General features: G+C 51.3%; 1 protein-coding gene and 1 long non-coding RNA gene across 8 annotated transcripts in view; one reads left to right on the top strand and one right to left on the bottom strand.

The window, feature by feature from the left end:
- The window catches only part of PTPRE (protein tyrosine phosphatase receptor type E), a 180,004-nt gene that overhangs the window by 107,255 nt on the left and 51,504 nt on the right, over positions 1-21,245 (top strand). The window lies entirely within an intron of this gene.
- LOC117064906 lies at positions 16,258-19,578 on the bottom strand. The gene is made up of 2 exons (XR_004429732.1): positions 18,513-19,578; positions 16,258-17,977 (listed from the first exon to the last, which is right to left on the bottom strand). It is a non-coding gene; the product is annotated as an uncharacterized LOC117064906 (long non-coding RNA).

Here is a 21,245-nt window from a genome sequence, read left to right as displayed (position 1 = left end):
AGAGCTGAAGGGTGCGGCAGCTTCTGTGAGATTTGGTCTCTGCTTCAGGGCATGGAGCTGACATTTGCAAAGGCCCCCTGTGTGCCAGCCAGTGCCAAGGGCATGCTTCTTCCCTATGGAGCTTCCCCCAAGGTACAACACGGTCACTATTATGCTCATTTTACTGTGAGCCTGAAAGAGCTGGCCCAGGGCTACACGGCTGGTGGACTGGAGCTTAGGTCGTCCTGAACTTGTGGCCCAGGCTCTTTCCAGCGTCTGTGCTGCTAGGAGAACAGCTGTGCCTTGAAAGATGCTGAAAAGAATTCAGCCGTTTACGTTTTAGAACTTGGGCTTTCCCAACTCCTTCATTGTTTAAATATTACCAATGAAATGGACAAAATCTATTTAGCACATTATTGTGGTCATGTTTCATATTAAGACAACAAAATTTCTCTCTAGTTTCTGCATGGTGGCCTCACCTCCCTCCATGGCCAGGTGTCAGGGGACATATGAGTCACCATCCAAGTCCTGACCCTCATGAGAGAAAGCAAGCAAGACTGATAATTACACTGAGCAATGACCATGAGCTGAGATGGTCCAGAGCCAATAGGGGCATGTGGTCTCCCTGTTGATAGAACATCTCACGGTGGTGAGGGCCATTCATTTATTCACTCACTCACTTATTCGTCCCTCAAGTCCTTCTGGGCAGCCCCTGGGTACCAGGCCCTTTGCTGGCCATAAACCAGGCCGACTTGTCCCCAGCCCTTCCAGCCTGGATCCCTGGGAGGCGGGGGTGTGTGGTTTTAGCCCCTCTGTTCTCATACCGGAGATTACTTCCCATTTTACAGGTTGCCAAATGTACATGAGTGCCCACACACAGAAAATGGCAGAGCCCAGGGACTCTGAAGCCCAGTAGTCGAGGTATGCCCAGCCTTTGCTAAAGACAGCAGAGAATGGCTTGGCTTGGGGAACTGAAATTTTTCCTTGCCTGAGAAACACAAGAGCTCTTCCCTTTGCCAGGGCACAGATCCCATCACCACCATGTCAAGGAAGAGACCATGTGGTCCCTAGCCCAGTTCTCTCTGCCTCTTTTTCTCTCTCCTACTTTCTTCTTCTCTCAGCTTTAGATCCCCAGCCACAAACGTCAAACCCTGGCTTGTTAAACATCTGGTAACCCATCCATTAAGCGGAAGGCAGGCAGAAGGTTCGTGTTCCAGGAGCCACCCGTCTTCCTGAATTGCCACCCCTGTCCTAAGCATGACACTTCGTTTGTACATACTTTGAGTTATAGTCTTCAGAATAATTAATTTTAATATGTATGGAAGAATCAATTCCGTGGGAAGAAAGCCAATTTCCTGAACATGGCATGCTGTTTGATGGGTAATTCTCTCTCTCATTCCAGGCAAGGAAATTCCATTTGGGTGTTAAATTTCTTGGCTAGAGTAGAGATAACAGACCCACAGATTGTAAAATTCCAGGCTGGGAGATGGTGTGAGGATGACTGTTGGGAATTCACATGAATCTTACAATGCTAGCTCCTAATTAATCACGGTAACACAGGGAGTGAATGGAGAGGAAAACTATTTAAGAACAAATGTTGGGCATTGGTGAAGTGGTTATTTAAGGGAGTGCAAGTACCAGAAACCACGTTTCTAGAGTGATCCTGCAAGGATGCTGGTTGGGTGACTGGGGGACCCTGGAGGAGGCGTGAGTTAGGAAGGTTCTGGGCATGGCTTGGGCGCACCAGGTGGGTGCGCGGTGGGCGTTCCTGTGGCTTACCCGACAGTGCCACCTGCTGGTCACCTCTGGCATGGCACCCGGGCTTCAAGCTTGGCGCATGCGCAGAAGCGCCCCCGCAGCCCGCCCGGATCCCTAATACTTCCAAATTCAGATGCTAAGTTGAGCTCATAAAATGCAAAGTTATAATACCATTTCACTAGAAATTCCTTTTAGGACACTCCTGTTACTCTATGCTTCCTCTCTCTGTCCTATTGGGCTGTGGGCATCCTAGGAGCTCCCCCCTCCACCTCAGCAGGGTACCATGGCTGGTGAACAGCCGAGCTTAGCAACTGTGAGTGCCTCACACGTGCCAGTTCACAGGCGGTGGCCTAGACACCTGGAATGTGGCTGTCACTGTCCCCCTCCCACCAGCTCAGAGCAGAACCTGGGCCAGAGAGTCCACCTGTGTCCTCACCCATCCTAAGGGCGGAAACTGTCCCAAGATCAGAGAAGGGGAAAATCCTCTAAGAGACAAGTGACTTGCCCAGGGTGACAAGATAGAGACCCCAGGTGTGAACCCAGGTCCACCTGTTTCCTGGCTCAGAGTGACAAGACTGAGAGCCCGGGTGTGAACCCAGGTCCACCTGTCTCCCGTGTTGGGGCTCTTTTCAGAGTGCTGACCGCCTCCTGGAGCCTCCCAATGCAACTCACCCTTGCAACTCAAGGGTGATTTTAGGGCAATAAAATGCTCCAGGATAGCTCTGACCTTGTGGTCACTCAAGAGTCCAGCAACTTCCTGGCCAATAAACCAAACTTCTCCTTGCCCTGTGCCTGTGAGGTCTGGCCGATTCTCCCCATGAGGCTGAGCTGGTAAATATCCAGTGTTACCTGCTACCCTTGCTTTGCTGAGAAGCCCCAGATGAAGCCCCTCCGCAGAGCAGCAGGCAGCCCCCAGCCTTGAGAGAGGCCCATGCCATCAGTTTTGTCCTGACAGCTGTGCTGTTGACCACCTGGGTTTCTGCTCAGCTCAGGAGTCATCAAGGTGCACCTGCTACTTGCTAGGCATGAATGAGGCATCATTTCCTGTCCTCAGGAACTTCACAAGAGCAGAAATGGGCGCTAGCTCCGGTGGCATATTCAGTACCTAGGACACCTATGTCACATACAAGGATTCCAGCAAATTTTCAAAAGGTTGGCACCAGCCACTCCCCACAACCCTACCTTGAACCCACTGAAGTCTTTCTCAGGGGAGTGTGGTCTCCCAGTTAGACCTGAAATCCCTTGAAGGCAGCAAGGTTGTCGAATCTTGTTAATTAAACAAGGCCTCCTTCCCTGCTCTGTGTCCAGAAGACACTCAGTAAATACTTGTTAAACAAATAAACACATTTCTATGACTGGCTCTTGGTCACTAAAATCAGCATTTCTTTAAAAATTCATGAGCACCATAATGCTTCCCAGTGCGAGAGCAAGCCACGTTATGAAATTGGCATGAATTTTCTATTAAAGAGAAGAGTGTCTATTTAATAATACTCCCAAAGGGTAGCTTTTGGGTTACTGCTGTGCTGCGTTATAATTTTCTATAATTACATGGTGTTGATTGTAGTTTGCCAACAGAGTGTCAGTAAAGAAACACGTAACCCTGGAACCGTATTACTTCAAGTGTGCAGCCTTACCAAATGGAAACTCATCGGTTAGCTGGGTCGAGGGTGGCTAAGAGAGGGTCCTCCAAAGTCATGAATAGAGGACACATAAATTTGCCCTGCAGCTCTCAATGTGTGTGGTCAAAACGAATAGCCAGGGGATCTGTTAGGAAACCCTTTGGGATACTCTAGAAATGGAGGGAGAATCCTATCTTTGAGCGCCCCCGGGGGCTGCTGGTAGAAAGGAGTTTGACGGACAGCAGCTTTAAGGGGCAGCACCTGTTGAGAAAAGCAATCCTGTAAATGGTCGCATGGTAGACAGAGAATGGATGTGCTATGATCTTCCCCCCAGATTTTTATGTTGAAATCTGATCACTAATGTGCTGAGTTGAGGAGGCAGGGCCTTGGGAGGTGACTAGGTCACGAAGGTGGAGCCCTCTTGAATGGGATTGGTGCCCTTACAAAATAGGCTCCAGGGGACCTATTTGCTGAAGACGCAGCAAAAAGGTCTCTGAACAGGCAGAGGGCCCTCCCCAGACACCACATTCGCTGGCACCTTCATCCTGGACTTCTCAGCCTGCAGAACTGTGAGAAGTTTCTGTTGTTTTTAGGCCACCCAGTCTAAGATATTTTGTTATAGCAGCTGGGCTAAGACAGTGTGTAGACGGAGTTTTCCAAAGGCAGGGCTGTGTTTGTTGTGTTCACCTTTGAATGCAAGCAGGGGCCAGTAAGTAGTGGAATGCATGCATGTGTGCGTGCAGGAGGCTACCATGGACTTAGACAAGACCCGACGTGCCCCTGCCTCTGCCATCCTCTTGATGTGTGCCTCAGGCCAACTTGCCCGTCCTCTCTGGGTCGTGGTCATCTCTGCTCTAGAAGAGGATTTTGATCCTCCTTCCCAGAGTGGCTGAGTGTAAGACAAGGGAATGTGAAGTCACTCAGCACATAATGTCCAGGGGCCGCAATCGGCTCTGCCTGGGACATCGCTTGGCATTGGATCTGGCAGCATTCAGGCCGGAGGTTGGTGGGAAGCTACTCTCACCCCCAGACTGGCTGGCAAAGTAGGAGATGCACCACCCTCGCAAGTCTGATGAGAACCAGGGCTTTAGCAGGGACGCCGGCCCCACAGGTCCCCTCCAGGCACCGGCAGAGGGTGTGTCCCCTCACAGCTGGGGTGTCCAGGGAGGTCCTGAAGCAGCTTCTCTGAGTTATAAAATATGGAGCTTTCACTCCTTAGTTGCGATTTGGGGTCAAATGTTCTCCCAAACAACCAGAGGAACAGTCATAAAGAATGCATGCACACTGTTTGGCCCAATTAACATTCTTCAGAAGATGGGGGCAATTCTTTGAAGTCTGTTCCTTCAAACTGCGTGTGTCGAGGGGGATGTCGACACACCCCTGTGGGCTGGGCCAAGCTTCTGCCCTAATTAGATATTTACACAAGAGACCCAAGCGGGGAGGGTGGATTTATTTTTAATAAAAGAAGATTAAAATCTGTGTATCTGCAGCATATTAAGGAAGACTGAACCAAATTAAAAACCCTCCCACAACTTTGAATAGTGGGGACCTGGAAAAGGAAGCATTTCACTTGGAATTCACTAAAACTTGTTGCTTTGAGTCAGGAAGAAAAAAATCAGCAATCCCCCTTCCCCCGTCTCAACCCTAACTTCACCTTGGCTTGTTGGTGCTCCCAGTGAGGGCGCTGGGGGTGGTCAGCCGAGCCCTCTGCATTTGACGAACCACTGTAAACCCAGACTCTGCGGCTGGGTGCCCATTTGTGGAACTGCAGCCCCAAGCTGGGAGGAAGGAGACAGTGGAGGTGACATGGCTGGGAATGGGATGGGGTGGGGGCCACTCTGACACTCTGCAAGCTCAGGGACCAGCCCAGAGGGTCACATGAGAGTGCAGGCCACACCTGGTCTTCCCACGAGAAGACAGATCTCCAGACTTTCATGCGGACTCCCCTGATTTTAAATATTTCAAACTAATCTAAAACCTTTGTAAACATATATACTTCCTCTTCCAACCCAGAAATTCCACTTACGGTCGTTGACCCCAAATACTTGAAGAAATGTGTCCACAAAAAGACCTGTACCCAAGCACTCGTAGCAAAGACCTGAACCCAAGCACTCACAGCGGCTTTGTTTGTTAGAGCAAAGTAACTGAAACAACACAAATGTGTATCAAGAGGAGAATGCGGCCAGGCCTGGTGGCTCATGCCTGTAATCCCAGCACTTCGGGAGACCAAGGCAGGAGAATCGCTTAAGCTCAGGAGTTCAAGACTAGCCTGGATAACATAGGAAGACCTCATCTTTAAAAATAATAATAATAATAAAAACTTGGCCAGGCGTGGTGGCACATGCCTGTAGTCCCAGCTACTCACTTGGGCCCAGGAATTCGAGGTTACAGTAAGATGTGATCTTGTAACTGCGCTCCAACCTGGGGGACAGAGCAAGACCCTGTCTCTAAAAATAATAAATAAAAAGGGGAGAGTTGGAGAGCAGATGGCGGCACAATCACATGACTGTATGCTGTTCTACAGCCAAAAGGAATGGGCTGTGGTGCCCATGACAAATTGGATGGACCTTGAAGCCTGTGGCACTAGAGAAGCATTAGGACATGAGCTGCATGGTTCCGCTTAGAGGAAGTTCAAGGACAGGCAAAGGAATCTTCTCTGAAGGTGGAGATCAGAACGGTGTGGGCTTCCTGGGGTTGTGGGTGGGGACTTTCTGGTAGACTGAAAAGGGACAAGAAGGAAGTGTCTAGGATAGTGACAGATGTCTCTCCTGGGGACTAGGGCGTGGACCATATGGGGGTCTGCAGCAGACATTTGCCCAAACTCATCACACCGTAGGCTTAAGGTCCATGCACTTGACTCTATGTAATTACAGCTTTTTAAAACATTTAAAACTTTCAAAACACAGAACAGGTCAAACCCAGTATTGTAGGTCACATTTAGTCAGTGGGCCCCCACTTGCAGCTTCCGTTACAGTGAATGTTTACCCTTATGTTAACTAGGGACCCCTAGCCTCCAGGTGGAGACACATCCCTCACCACCAGCCATCTATGTGGTGAGAACCTAAAACTACTCTAAAAACATGTCTATTTTTTCAGACCAGTGCCACTATGCCTGGCCAATTTTTTTAATTTATTTTTTTAGAGATGGGGTCTTGCTATGTTGTCCAGGCTGGTGAGGAGACAGCTCAGGGTTCAGGGAGCAGCATGGGCCAGGCTGATGGTGGTGAGCAGAAGGCAGTCCAGTGGCCTGGGAACAGCACCCAGGTGGCCGAGAGGTACCGGTCCTTGGAGAGGTTGGCACGGCTCAGAGGGGAATGGATCAAAAGAGTTTGGCAGGGCAAGTGGTATGGGCATTAAGAACATTAAGAAGAGCTGGGAGCTACAGAAATGGGAGGTAAGAGACCTGGCACGCTTGCCAGGTCTTTTTCTTTCTCATCGACATTTTTTAGAGGAGTTTCAGGGTCACAGCGAAATGAAGTGGAAGGTACAGAACTTCCACATGCCCACCCCACACAGGCACAGCCTCCCCCACTGTCAACATCCTGAACTGGGATGGGACATTTGGTGATTGGATGACTCACTCTGGGACACTGCAGTCACCCAGAGTCCATACCCTACGCCACGCTCAGCCTCAGTGGCCACATTCTGTGGGTTTGGACCAATTTACAGTGACTGGGATCCACCAATGTAGTATCCAAGGAGCTTCACTGTCCTAAAAATTCTCTGTGCACCGAGGCTTTTAGAGGCACAGAGGCTTTATCTCTGAAAGCTGCAGGGGGCAGTTAGAGGGGTCAGGCTGGAGGCTGTGGCACAGGAGGTGGGTGGGCCTCCTCCCCAAACCTGGCTCAGACACCCACTGGGCGTCCTTCCACAAGACGACCTTTTTGGGGCTCCACTTGGGCGTCCTGCATGCTTCACACCACAGTCAGGGACAGGTGAGGGATAAAGTACCCAGCAGGAGCCCACAGGGTCGTGACACATGAGGGTCTGGCACAAACTCGCTGGGCTTCTCATGCCCACAACAGATTCAGTGCCTGCCCTGGAGAGCCCAGAAGCCCCAGGCTGAGAGTGGAAATTCCTAGAGCAACTGAGAGGGGAGCATGTTCTGGAGGTGGTAGGAGCTTTGGGGCTGGGGGACGTGGGTGGTAGGAGCTTTGGAGTGGGGGGCATGAGAGTGACTTCTGAGACCCAGCGTCCTCTGAAACCTCACATCTAAATTGCACGGCACATTCCTTCTTGACTCCAGCTGGGCCAGAGGCTCCCTCCCGGCTGCCGGCTGCTGCTCCTGGCAGTGCTGGTCACAGGCATCGGACCCCCAGGGACTGGATGGGCCACATCTGCACAGCGGTTCCTACTGCATCTCACACACGTTACTGTCATCTCGCAGATCTGTGTCATCCTGACTCTTAAATTTCCTGTCTTGTGGTCCAATCAAAATAGGTCTCACTGACCCAGCCAAAATCTATATGCATGAGGCTTTGACGATGCAGATGTTTCCTGCTATTCCTAGAGCAGGAGGCGGTGTTGGCCAAGGCCTCATCAACAGCTGTTCCCAGAGGACTGGGGCTGAGAGAGACTTGGAGGGAGGAGAGGCCACCTCCCCACAGCCTGCGTCTCCTCTGCGACCAGGGACCGTCACTCTCCTCTGCGGAAGCCTGAAGCTGCTCTCAGCCAGTTCTTCCAGATCAGCACCCTCAGGAGACCTCAAGAGTTGAAAACCAAGACAGTCAGAAAATGGGGTACTCCCCACCAGCCTAGTGGGGAGTTCTGAGCCCTGGGCTCTCCCACCTTCCAAACCACTCCAGTGCCCATCTCTCACACTCTCTGTGTCTCTGTCTCTGTCTCTCTCTCTCACACACACACACACACACTCACACAGCACACACACAGACACACAGATACCCAGTGTTTCAGCGCATTTCTACAGAAATGACTCCTATGCACACTGCACCAGGGAAACACCACATTGAAATCGAGGACTCAAATAGGTCATAAGCTGAGGGTGCGTTTTTTCACCCCAGGCTTTGGGGTCTCCTCTTGTCCCTGGGCCCCCTCTCCCCTCCCAGCGCCAGACAGGATCGTGCAGTGGTTCCATCAGGACTTGGGAAGCTGAGAGACCCGACTTCCAATCCCAGCACTGCCCCTTGCTTGCTGCATGACTTGGGCCCATTGCTTGGCCTTTCTGAGCCTCAGTTTCCCCAGCTGGGGGAGTGAAGATGGCAGTTCCTGCCTCATAAGGTTGTGAGGATGAGACAAGAAAACGCAGGAGGATCATGTAGCCTGACACCCAGTGCTCAGATCTCCACGCAGTGCTGTTTTTGCGGGGTCACTGCCTTCCTCTCACCCTAGTGTGGCCTCAGCCTCCAAGAGGCCTAGAACTCTGGGAAAGGAGCAGTCAGGACAGGACACAGCTCCAGGCTTTTCTTGTTTCTCTAAAATACTCGGAGTCCAGAGTCTGCCTTGAGTAACCAGAGCTGGCACAAAGGGAGTGGGAACCCTGAACACGGGTTTGCCATTCCGGGGCTCCCTGGTGGTGTGTCCTGTGTCAGCCCATCCATTCATTCATCCATTCATTCATTCATCCATTCATTCATTAATTCATTCATCTAAGCACGTGTTCATCAGCTGCCCCCTGTGCATCCACCATCTGCATTAGGGTTCTCCCCAGGCCTCTTTTGTGTGGGGAGCCCAGCCTGAAGCCAGACTGTGTAGTGGGATGGGAGGGGTTGCCAGACAGGGTCCTCTGAGAGGTGTTGGCCACACAGCACCCATAGTGCCTCTCCCAGAGGACCCCTGCCCCTCTCATCTGGGCAGCGAGGATGGCTGGGATGGACGGCTTGGCTTTGCCCAAGCCCAGAGCAATGGTCCCTGTACAGTGATGTTATTATATTCTCAGAGAAATGCCCAGAGTCCCTCAGGTTGGTCAACATTTGTTCCTTGGACTCCTCAAAGGCTTTGCCAGAGAGTGGAGGCTGTGTGTGTGTTCATGTGTGTGTGTGCGTGTGTGCGTGTGCGTGTGTGCGTGTGTGCGCGCGTGTGTGTGCATGTGTGCGTGTGTGCGTGTGTGTGTGCGCGTGTGCGTGTGTGTGCGCATGTGTGTGCATGTGTGCATGCGTGTGTGTGTGCGCGTGTGTGTGCGTGTGTGTGTGTGCACATGCGCGCGGGCACAGGGCTGTTGCATGGTTGTCAGATTGGAGGCAGAGTAATTGTGCTCAAAGCAATAATAATTACTAATCCCACTCTTTTCCATGGTGGACCTTCTTATTAAAGTATCAGAATTTAAGCAGCCCAGTGTTATACATATGGATGTAAGTGAGATCCGCATTGTCCATTTGAACAGCTCTAACTTTTTTCTGGCTCAAGTGGTACATCTTGCACTAACACAAATCCATTTTTTACTTGACTTTGATTTGCTGATTAATATTATGATGCTGAGTTCAGGTATATGATCAGGTTACAAATATCAGTTTTTCACTGAATGGCTGTTATTTGGTTTCCAATAACAGAAACCTGTTTAAGGATATTTCAACAAAAAACCAAACAACTGCTGGGTCTTACTGTGGCTCGGTATTTGGGTTTTAGAACAAGAGTAACTAGATAACCCTGGACGTATTCTCTTCTCAGTTTATATTTTTAAAAAAGAAAAGAAAAACAGCTCGGTTTTGATATTAAGGAAATGGCTGGTAGCTTCTGGTTTCTCTGGGCAGCCCCGCTGGGAGATGCTGGTCCTTACTGCTCACTGCTCTCCTGGTGTCCCAGCGGTGGGATAATCCAGAGCCCACCTCAGACGAGCTCTAACCCAGATGAGCTCACAGTACTGCCATCCTGCTGCATCCTGAGCGGGCAGTGGGTTTCCAGCGTGGGCCCCATTATGGGTGATGGAATTTAGAGGAAGCGGCGTGATTTGATAGGGGTGGTTCAGCCATAGCTCAGCCCTGTGGGTAGAGTGTCTTTTTTTTCTCCTTTTTCTTCTTCTTTTTTTTTTTTTTTTAGACAGAGTCTCGCACTGTCGCCCAGGCTGGAGTGCAGTGGCACAATCTCGGCTCACTGCAAGCTCCGCCTCCCGGTTTCACGCCATTCTTCTGCCTCAGCCTTCCGAGTAGCTGGGACTACAGGCACCTGCCATCATGCCCGGCTAATATTTTTGTATTTTTAGTAGAGATGGGGTTTCACCATGTTAGCCAGGATGGTCTCGATCTCCTGACCTCGTGATCCGCCTGCCTCAGCCTCCCAAAGTGCTGGGATTCCAGGCGTGAGCCACCGCGCCCGGCCAAGTGTCTTTTTTTCAGGTGGGATGGTAGTAAACTCAATGAGAGAGAATTTTGCACATCAGGCTAGACCCTGCATCTGAAGTGGCAGAGGGCATTCATTCTCCAGGTGCCACACAGGCCTCTGAAGGGACTGTGACCTCCTGGGGGCAGGGGTGTGCTCCCGGACCTCCTGTGAACCTCCTTAGCCCTGAGCAAACCCCTGCATGTTGGGGGCTATGCACTGAAATGAGCCAGGTGGGATTTAATGGATTCTGAAGTACAACTGTGCAGCCTCAGGTTGCCTTCAGCATCCAGGCCCTCGGGGCACCGCCATGCTCCCCAGGGCATGAGGGTTCCGAAAACACAGTCTGTTCCCAGAATTAGCACAATCAGAGCCCTGGTGAGACGGTGAAACTACTGTCCTTGGCCTCCAAAGCATAGAATGCCCCCAAGCCAATGAATGGTCATGAAATTTCCCACCTCCTGTTCCGCTCACTTGCCAGTCACTCAGAGACAGTGCCTGCAGTGAGACTGTGCCCCAGAGTTTCACCACAGCCGGTCACAGGACCACAGGTGCCTGCTATGAAGGAGGGAAGAAAGGCCAAAAGGCATAGAAAAAATAATCTTGCTTTTCTAAGTTTCTTGCTGTATCTTTTACCACGTGCTTCCCATGAGGCTGCTTTTGACTGGAGGGTCAGCCTCTTTGACTCTGATGGCAAGTCTACATTCCTGTTCAAGGCTTTGATTTCCAGTACAGTCGGCCCCAATGTTCAGGACTGATCCTAAAGTATGCATTCAGTTATTGATCATCAATAGTTTATTATCCTATCACTGCGTCTCCCCTGGACACGATAATGAAAGTATTGGTTTATTCATGGATCCTGTTTGAAGGACGTGACAAATTGATTTTCCGACACAGCCCAGATAAAGTCAAATGAAAGTCACAATGTAGGAGAGGTGATCTTGACCTGATCATCACATTGAAAGTGCCTTTACCATGTTCGGAAGCCCTGGAGAATCTCACAGCACCACCCAGGCCCCTCCTGAGTCAGCAGCACTGAGTCCCCAGGTGCACCCAGCACCCTGCTCCCTGAGAAGCACTCAGACAGGACCTGAGACGATGCCCAGCCAGGAAACAGGGCAGGGCCAGGGCTGCCCCCAGGCCTTGTGAAAGTGGGAGCTGTGCCTCTCACAACCTTCCTGTCCCTGCAGGGGGAATCCCAAGGCTCCATTGGGCATTCTCCAGGCATTTTATGAAGCTCAGGTCCAGAACAGGAGGTGCCCGGCAGCTTCGGAATCGACGGCCCAGGGCCTGGCCTGCCCCGTGCTGACTCCCCCAGTGAGAGAGAGGCACACACCTCCCTGCACTCCTCCTGGTCACCCTCCCACAGTTTCACAGGATGCTGCTGCTCTGGACTCTGCCCTGCCCCTCCGGAGGCCCCTCCAGAAAGTGCAAGACCATGAGAGGGCCCTGACTCACAGGAGCTCATGTTCAAGTTCAGAAAGAAAAGCAGACAGGGAGGCACATGGAGCAGTGGACAGCCAGCCATCATGACCAGCGGAGACAGCTGGCAGGGCTTCCCAGGCAGGCACAGGAGCCTGGGAGGGGCGCTGGAGGTGGGTGCGATGCCAGAGTGGAGTCCTGTGAACAAGGGCCGGGAGATGACGGTCGACTGGAAAGAAACCACCATCACTGCTCCAGAGTCACCCTTGGAATTATAGTGATTTTGACAGGCTGTGGCAGCTGAACGTCTTCATTAATGTGAAAAGACAATCATGAAGACGATGAAAACGACTCTGAGCGCCTCTCCCAGGGAGTAGAGAGCGCCGTCTGCATTTGCTATGGTGGCCCCCATCCGTAGTTTCACTTCCACAATTTCCGTTACCCACAGTCAACTGTGGCCTAAAATACATGAATAGAGTGAACAAGATATTTTGAGAGAGAAGAGAGAGACCACGTTCACGTGACTTCGGTAACAGGATATTGTCAGAATTGTTCTATTTTATTATTGTTGTTAATCTCTTACTGTGCTTGATTCATAAAATAAACTGTATGTAGGTATATATGTATGGGAAAAAGCATAGTATATATACATTATATAGGAAAAAAGGATAGTATATATGCATAGTATGTATAGGAAAAAGGATAGTATATATACATAGTATGTAGAGGAAAAGGATAGTATATATACATAGTATGTGTAGGAAAAAGCATAGTATATATACATAGTACATATAGAAAACAGCACAGTAACTGTGTTCTAAAATAGGTGAGTAGAGTACAAGATACTTTGAGAGAGAAGAGAGACCAAGTTTACATGATTTCCATGACAGCATATTGTTAAAATTGTTCTATTTTATTATTGTTGTTAACCTCCTAAACAGCGCCCAATGTAGAGAATAAATACCTAGGTATGTATGTGTAGGAAAAAGCATAGTATAGTCTATCTGTGGCTTCGGGGCTCTTAGACCATATCCCGCACAGATAAGGGGGGAACTGCTCTCTATAAATTGATGGTGCTTTCCATTAGAGCCATGGCAGTTTCTAGTGGAAAAAGTAACAAGTCTGCAAAAGTGTTGAGGGCAGTGTCCTCAGTGGCTGTTAATTGTAGTTTACTTTTGTCTGTGGAGGTTAACGTTGCTGTCTTCAGGGCACGCTTTCGTGATCATAAATAGTCTACTCTATAATAATAATTTGGTCTTGGTAAGATCCAAAGACTATCCCAAACACAATTATCTTGTCACTGCTTAGGTGGTAATTTTTAATGAGTAAAGGATTCAATCAGTATCTTTGGTGGTATTGGTGGTATATGTTATTTGAAATGACAATCAGCTGCTACAAGGATGGGAAAAATAAATTATTGGTAATCTTCAAAACTCATGAAGAATTGTGAGACATTGTACATTGTCCTCCAGTTTGAGATTTGGTAAGGAAACCTTTGTCTTCCGTCTTTGATTTTATGGGACCCCCATTCAGGAATGAAGATTTATCACTTTAAGGTTTTCAGGGGCTTCCTTGCTTTGTTCTTTCAAGACAAGAAGGATAATTTTCCTCTGTAGGGCGGAAATGTATCCAATAAAAGTCAAGCTATATATAGTTCATTCTGTCTTATTTGGCCCCAGCTATTGTAAGGTTCACATGCTTTAAATGGGTAATTAGCCAGTGGGCTTGTTGGTTGTTGATTAAATGAATTCGAGTATAGCTTTAGGGTCTGAGAAAATGTTCTTTCAAGAAGCTTCTTTGTGTTTCCAGCTGTCTGTGGGTCTGTTGTCTTTATTGGAATCAACATAGACTTAATTCTCACAGAATAAGCTCTTTACTTTTTATTCATTTTCAAGAGGACACTATGCATAATTGGAATTATGCAAATTAGAGAATTAGAGTTTGGCACATAGGAAATTGAAATTATCCCTTAACAGACTTCCTGACCCGCCAGCGTTCTTACTGGTCCTTGGCCTGGGTAGAGTGCTGCTGAGTCCTCGGGTAGACCCTGTGCCTGTGCTAGTCCCACCCCCTCAGCATCTGGGCCTGCCCAGTCTCAGCCAGGCAGGGAGCCCCAGGAGGGAGCCCATCAGGGGACTTCCTGCAGCTTTAAAATTTCTTTTGCTTTTTAAAAAATTCTTTGATCAAATAAAGTTTAGTGTATAATCCACAGGTGTGCACTCGGGGCTTCTGCAGCATTTACATAAGAAAGCATTGAGCAGTGGCCCACACCTCTATTTCCAACGCTTTAGGAGGCCAAGACGGGAGGATCACTCGAGGCCAGGAGTTTGGGACCAGCCTGGGCAATATAGCAAGACCCCATCTCTACAAAAAATACAAATGAAATTAGGCAAGTATGATGGGGCATAACTAACTGTAGTTCCAGCTACTCAGGAGGCTGAGGTGGGCGGATGGCTTGAGCCCAGGAGTTTGAGGCTGCAGTGAGCCATGATCATGCCACTGCACTCCAGCCTGGGTGACAGAATGAGATCCTGTCTCAAAAAAAAAGAAAAAGAAAAAGAAAAAAGCACTGAAATGAATTATGAAGCATTGTTAACTCTTAGACATCATGGATTTTTAAAATTCTTTTACAATAAATTACCACTCTCTGTTACTCTGCCAGCATCAGGGAATGGGGTCAGTGCTGTGACTCCCTAGTGAGGACCCATGGCTTAGGCTTCTCTGTCTTAGCTTTGCTGGAGCTTTTTCTTCACTCAAGGAAACCCCATCTGCAGATTCCAAGCCTCCCACTGGGGAGGTGAGGTCAGGACGTGGTCGTTTGAGTATGGAAATAGCGATAGATTTTATTGCCCCACTTATAGACGAGTAAACTGCAGACATCACCTCCATAGTCACCCACACAGTCAGGAGTAGGCCTGGGTGTCGGAGCTGGACCCTGTGCCCTCATCCTGAGCTCCTCCCAGACCCTGCAGCCTCTCCATGCAGCCTCACGTGGAGGGAGCTCAGTGCCACTCTTCATCCCCACAGGAACTCCCTAAGCCCTGGGGCCTCCGTGCCTGCACTGGATTCGGGTCCGAAGGCAACACTGCCCGCAGAGCCCTGCGTGTGGGGCTGGACTTTTCCAGCAGAATCTGCTCCAGGGGACCCAGGGAAGCAGCCACTCCCCAGCTCCCAGCAGCCTCCCAGGTCACCCTCTTTCCCAGGGCACTGTCTGTTCCCCAGGGACCTCAGACGCCTCTGAACACACCTGGCCTGTGTGTATAGGGGCAGGGGACATGTGTGTAAGGGGAGGGAGACACATCTTTGTATCCATGGCTGCCTTTCTTTGGCCACCAGAGCCAGCTACTTCCGGGGGTACAATCTCCCAGCGTGTGCTCAGAATTCAGTTTCCAGCCTCCCGAGGGTCTCCCATGTATCTCTGGAAACCCCAAAACAACTCATCCCCGGCAGGCCAAGCGTGCATGCATGGTGGGTGGCTGTGTGGCCTGACCCTGCGTGGCCCAGGTGGGCCCCAGGCTGCAGAAGAAAGAACACAGCACTTCCTCCCTCAAACCCCCAGCGCCTCTCTGGTTGGCCAGCCAGGTGCGGTGGGCAGATGCCTCACCGTCTCTGACCTCCCTGTCCTCATCCATCTGTGTTCCAAGGCAGAGGGGCGCTGCCTGTCTGGGGGACTGTTAGGGGAGGATCCAGCAGGAGGCCCTCTGCACCCTTGCCAGCCAGCACAAAGCAGTATATCTTTATCCCTTCCTGCTTTCCACCTGGCTGACACCTGACCTTTCCCCATCTGTCTTCAGTGAAGGAAGATACAGAACAACACCCACTTCAAGTGAGTCAGCTCGGGCTTGTCCAGAGCACAGCTGGTCCGCTGCCCAGACCCCTGGAGGACACTGTGGGTCCATTCAGGTCCCTGCAGTGATAGCAAGACCAGGGACACCACCAAGCCTCTCATCCTTATTTCTCTCTGCCTGTTTCCTCTCCCACTTTTTCTCTCTTAACACTTGGACTTCTTTGCCAGTCTTTTAGTAATGTTTCAGTGATTTTACATTTAGACACAGGCAGTTACTTTTGTTCAAAAGCATTCAATTCCAACCTTCACCAACGGAGACAAAAAGCAAGCCCTTTGCATCCTTTTCTCTTTAACAAGCAAAACCGTCTCCAAAGAGGCCAGCTCACCGTGGCTACATCTGAAACTTGCTGAGTCCACAAATTTTACGGTTAAGGGTTTTTTATTGTTATTCTTTAAATCTTTCATCCGTGTAAGTATATTCATACTCGAAGCTTGGAAAATGCCTGGATTGTGTTTCTCCTTCAGAAAACATACTTTCTTTATTTGAGCTTTTGTTTTTCTCCATGTAAAACAAATAATCATCTTGCCCTATGAGTCATATTGTCCTGATTTCATAGAAAACAGGTGCAGTATTAGATACAGATGCAGAGAGGGTCAGCCCACAGCTGTGGTTTTCATGTCTGTGTGCAGGACTTATGGTAGTCCCTATTTCCTAGAGGGGGTGTTAGCAGACAATGAGGTGACGCTTAAGTTAGAAGCACTTAGCACAGGGCCTGGTATGTACTCAGTGTCCAAAAAGGTTGATTTGTGTTATTAGCAATTATTCTGAGGAATTATCTCTGGCCTTGCCGGCCTGTGCTTCCTGCGGTGAGAGGCCTGATGGAGCCCAGTGGTCTGTGTGGCTGTCTGCTTCTGAGCACTGTCCCTCCTCGGCTGCTTTTGTGGTGCCTGCATGGTAGAGGGATGCCCAGCACCCCAGAATTCAGCCCCCACTGACCAGCACCCCATAGGATGCAAGTCAAAGTGGGGCTCTGAGGTGTAGTTTAAAGGAGGTGCTTGTCCACTGGCCAGGAATGCCATTTCCCTGTTGTAATTATCCTTGTTGAGGCTGTTCTGCTTTCGGGTTTATCAGAAGATAAAGGGGTCAGCCTCTGCCTCCTGGCCTTTGCTTTCCTTCCTAACCCAGAAACATGTGGGTCAGCACCTGCATGACCAGGATGGATACTGGAAGAGTGGGCCATGGAGCCTTTGGAAAGATAACCGGGCAGCACCTGCATGATCAGGGTGGATTCTGGAAAAGTGGGCCATGGAGCATTTGGAAAGGTATCCAGGCATCGTTTCCACACCAGCATTCATGTTATTTCTCCATGCATGGATGGATGGGCCTTGAAGAGCCTGAAAAAGCAGGCTGAGCTCTCCTGAAAGGGGATAATCCTTGGTCTTTCTCTTTTTGCCAAAAGATCCTGGATAAATGAACTGAGACAGACCCCAATCTGGACCAGAGATGCTGCCCCTGCAGTTTGAGCCCACCTGGCTGAGAGAGGGCAGGTGACAGTCCCAGGACACCCACAGGAGGCCACTCAGGAGCCTGTGTTTTGGGCAGAAACGAAGAAGCTGAGAGGCACAGTGAGGTGGGACACCTGCACGCTGAGGGTCTTCACCTCCCTAAGGCAGGACAGGTCATGGCAGAGGCTTCAGGGGAGGGTCCTGACTTTGGCTGGGGGTGTGGGAGTCTCCAGAGGCAGCGAGCCCGGGACGCTGATGGTGCAGACCGCTGGATTTCCGGAGGACTCTGTGCTTCACCAGCCTGCGTCAGACACATGATTCACAGAACTTCTCCAAAGGAGGTTAGCCGTGTTTGCCAGGCTGAGGGAGAACTGAGGAGGCCTCCTCACCGTCGGTTAAATATGGGATCCGGATTGCCCTGCACCTGGCTCCTGCCCAGCCCCTGCTGTGATCTCAGGTGGCCTCACTCCTGGCAGGCAGAAGGGACTCGGGTCACACGCAGTCACACTCGGGGATTAGGACCACAAGTGTATCATTGAACCTGCTGCCTACCCCAGGCTGGGAATTGCTGGGCCGTGATCTCCTCCATCTTTTCTTTCTTCAGCTGCCTCTGAAGGTCACAGAATCTGCATTTCTTAGGAAAAACGGGGCAAAGGTGAGACAGTATACAGAACACCTGGCCCTGGCTCAGCCCCTCATGTGGACAGGCTGCAGAGGGCCACTGCCCCGCTGCAGGAGGCTCGCCCTCAGCGCCCAGCAGAAGGGGTGGCCCCGTTCTGTCCCTGAGACCCCACTCCCTCAGGCACAGCAGAGCAGCCTGCTGGGGCCCAGGGCTCCTTGGCTCTTGGGTTCTGCTGCCTTCATTCCCAGAGCACGAAGCCAAAGCCAGGAGCGGGGATCTGCCCCCAGCAAGAAGCCTCCGTCCCTGGGGAGGCCTTGAGACCCTCTGGGATGAGGCCCAGTCCCCACACTGCCCCAGCCCAGCCCTGGCCACCCCAGATGTCTGGCCCCTGTCCTGAATGCTATCTCCTCTGGCCTCGGCTGTCCTCCTCCCAGAGCGCTATCCTGCTCTGTCTCTGCTCAGGGTCCCCCCAGAGGCCTCCCGCTGGGATTTGTCTCCACTTTGCAGTTGCCTTTTGCCCCACATGCCCCGTCCTGTGGTTATTTACCTTATGGGGACATCCTCCCTCTTGATTGCAGACTCCTCAGAGGCAGATAAGAGTGGGTGGCTTTCATCCTCCAGCTCCTAACTCCGAGCCCACTGAGCTGCTGTGCTGTGGTCCATGTGAGTCATCAGATGCCCCACGTGGAAGCCTCGTGGGGGCTCAGGGCCCCAGCTGAGGGCAGAGCACCTCCAGAATCCTCCCAACCGGCTGCAGCCTCCTAGTTCTTGGTGACTCAGTGGACGGGAGACCGGCCTACAGGTTTCCAAGCTGCTGCCTTTCTCTAACACAGGGCGGGTCCTGGCTCCCAGCACTATTGTTCTCCACCAGCCCTGACCCAGCACCCCCTGTGAGCCAGGCCTGTGGGCGTCAGCACCAAAGACCAGAAGAGTCGCCAGCCCATGGGGCATCTGAAGCAGGCAGCACAATTGACCCTCTCAGGCCAGACACCACCCAGGGCCTTCTCCCTGACCTCGGTTACAGCAGATGAGAAGGATGCCGTGGGAGAACCGAGTCAGGATGCCCAAACTGGATGACTTCGCTGCAGGCGGTGCACTGCTGAAGGCCCGTGCGTCTCCTTTCTCTGGGATAACGCCAGACTCCAGCAGAAGCTTTAGTCTATTTCTGAATAGAGAAAATCTGCTGCAAAATGTCTCTTTTCCAGCTGAATAACAAGCCTTTCAAGAAGAGGAGGATGAGGAAAAGACGGCATGTGTCCAAGTTGAGCAGAGACGGACTGTAAGCCCAGGCCTGCCTAAGGCCCCCACAGTGGGCATCACCAGGGCGGAGGCCTTAGGGACTGCCAGCTTCCTCCACCCACCTGCCTGCACAGACAGCTCTTAGGCATCAATGCCTCAGCAGTCAGATCCGCCCAGGCTGCTTCTGAGTTTTGTGGAGAGATTGCTCTTCTGGGGGCGGGGACAGGACACTTATCTCCATCCCCCCAGCAACCATCACAGGAGAACGAAAAACCTCAAAGAAAAACCCAGGGGGCACACACAGGCACAGAGCCCAGTGGAGACGCAGGCTCCGGGATTGCAGGCTTCTTTGTGGAAACGGCAGAGGCTCCCCATGTGGGCGTCCCTCACCCCTCCGAGGCCCTCCCAGGAAGATGTGGTGGCAGAGACCGCGTCCACTCAGCAAACACCACCGTTCGCTTTGCTGAGTTTGCAGTTTCCCACAGCACGGCTGCTGCCCTGGCGAACGATGGGGCCACGCCATTATAATAGCCAGCCCTTGCCTCATGAGTTACAGTTTACACGACTCACTCATTTATGATCTTGTGGGATTCTCTTGTTTCACTAATTGGGAATCAGGTGCAGAGAGGTTAAGTGTTCTGGAAAAGGCCCTCCTCTGGGGGTGGAGGAGGAGAAAGAGAGAGAGAGGATGAGAGTTAATGAGAAAGAGAGGCAGAGAGAGATGTCAAACCAGCTGGGTCTTCAGGCTCCATGGCCTGGGCCCTTCAGAAAGTGCTGCGAGTTGACGTGCTGGAGAGAATCCGCGTGCCAGTCCCGGACACCTTATTTCTTCATGGTGATTCCTTCAAAAACATCCATGTAGTGCCTCCTCTGTGGCAGCTCTGAGACAGCACCAGGGTAGAGACCTGCATGAGAGTTGGCCCTGCCTTGAGTAGTGCCACGTGCATGGATAATCCTGCCAGAAAGGTCTTCCTGGACATCTCTGAACACTGAGCGTTGGCGTTGCCAGGGGAGAGTCCTGGTTGCCCACGTCCTATTCAGGTTCTGTGGGTTCCCAGGGCCCTGTGCTCTCTGTCGCCTGTAGGCCTCCCTCACCTCCCCAGCCTCCTTGGACTGGCTAACTCCCCTTCTCCCCAGGCAGCCCTCCAGACCCCTCTGGACAGGGGCAGGCACCCTGCAGGGCGCCTCTACCACACTGCGTGCTTCCCCCGCCTAACACATCGCAGTTGCATTCTATTTATTGAAGGCTTTTCTCTCTCTGGCTGAATCGCAAGCTTTGGAAGTGGGGAGGTGGGAGGAGGGGCCAAGGCCAATGTTTGTCTTGTTTAGTTGTCTCTCCAGATCCTGGCAGTCAACTCTTAGTATGCTGAATGAATGCATGGATGAATACATAAGCCAAGCAGCAGCTACTCATGAGTCTAGAGAGTCTCCCTCAACTAGCAGCTGAATAGATTTATTTGAAATCAAAAGTGTAGCATAAACTTACCCACGAGAGCTTAGTCCAGCCATCATCACTTTTGGAGGTCTGATCCAGGGTGGGCTGCACTCAGCGAGGCCTGGGGCCCAGCTGGCCAGCATCTCCTCTGTCAGCCACACCCCTGAGCAGAGGCTGCGTGGAGGGGCTGCAGGCCTCAGCGCTGGGTGCCCTCTTCTCAGTGGGAGACAGCAGGAGGGCTGCGCTGTCTCCAACATTCCCAGCACTCCCATTGTTTCACACCATTACTGCTGAGCCCCGAGGGCAGATGGTTGGAGCCGTGTTGTGTGGGCCCTGCTGTTTTCCGGCCCAGGGTGTTTCAGGCAGTGGTTCTGTTTCCCGTATTGATCTTTCCCACGGCCCTGCCAGGTAGCCTCTGATAAAGCACATCTCTTCTGAGTAAGCAATGGCCTAGGGACCATGAAGTACCTGTGAGTGTGACTCTGCCAGATGAGGGGCAGGTGCAGCCATCGGTTGGACCTGAGCAAAGCTGCATTCCTTGCCTGGCTCAGGTGTGAATCTTCAGGGCAGCAAAATGTGGATGAGACTGAGTAACAGGAGAATCAA

The sequence above is a fragment of the Trachypithecus francoisi genome, unplaced genomic scaffold (assembly GCF_009764315.1).
Source record: "Trachypithecus francoisi isolate TF-2019V2 unplaced genomic scaffold, Tfra_2.0 Contig01579, whole genome shotgun sequence".
Lineage (NCBI taxonomy): Eukaryota > Metazoa > Chordata > Mammalia > Primates > Cercopithecidae > Trachypithecus > Trachypithecus francoisi.
This window is presented reverse-complemented; position numbering and strand designations above follow the sequence as displayed.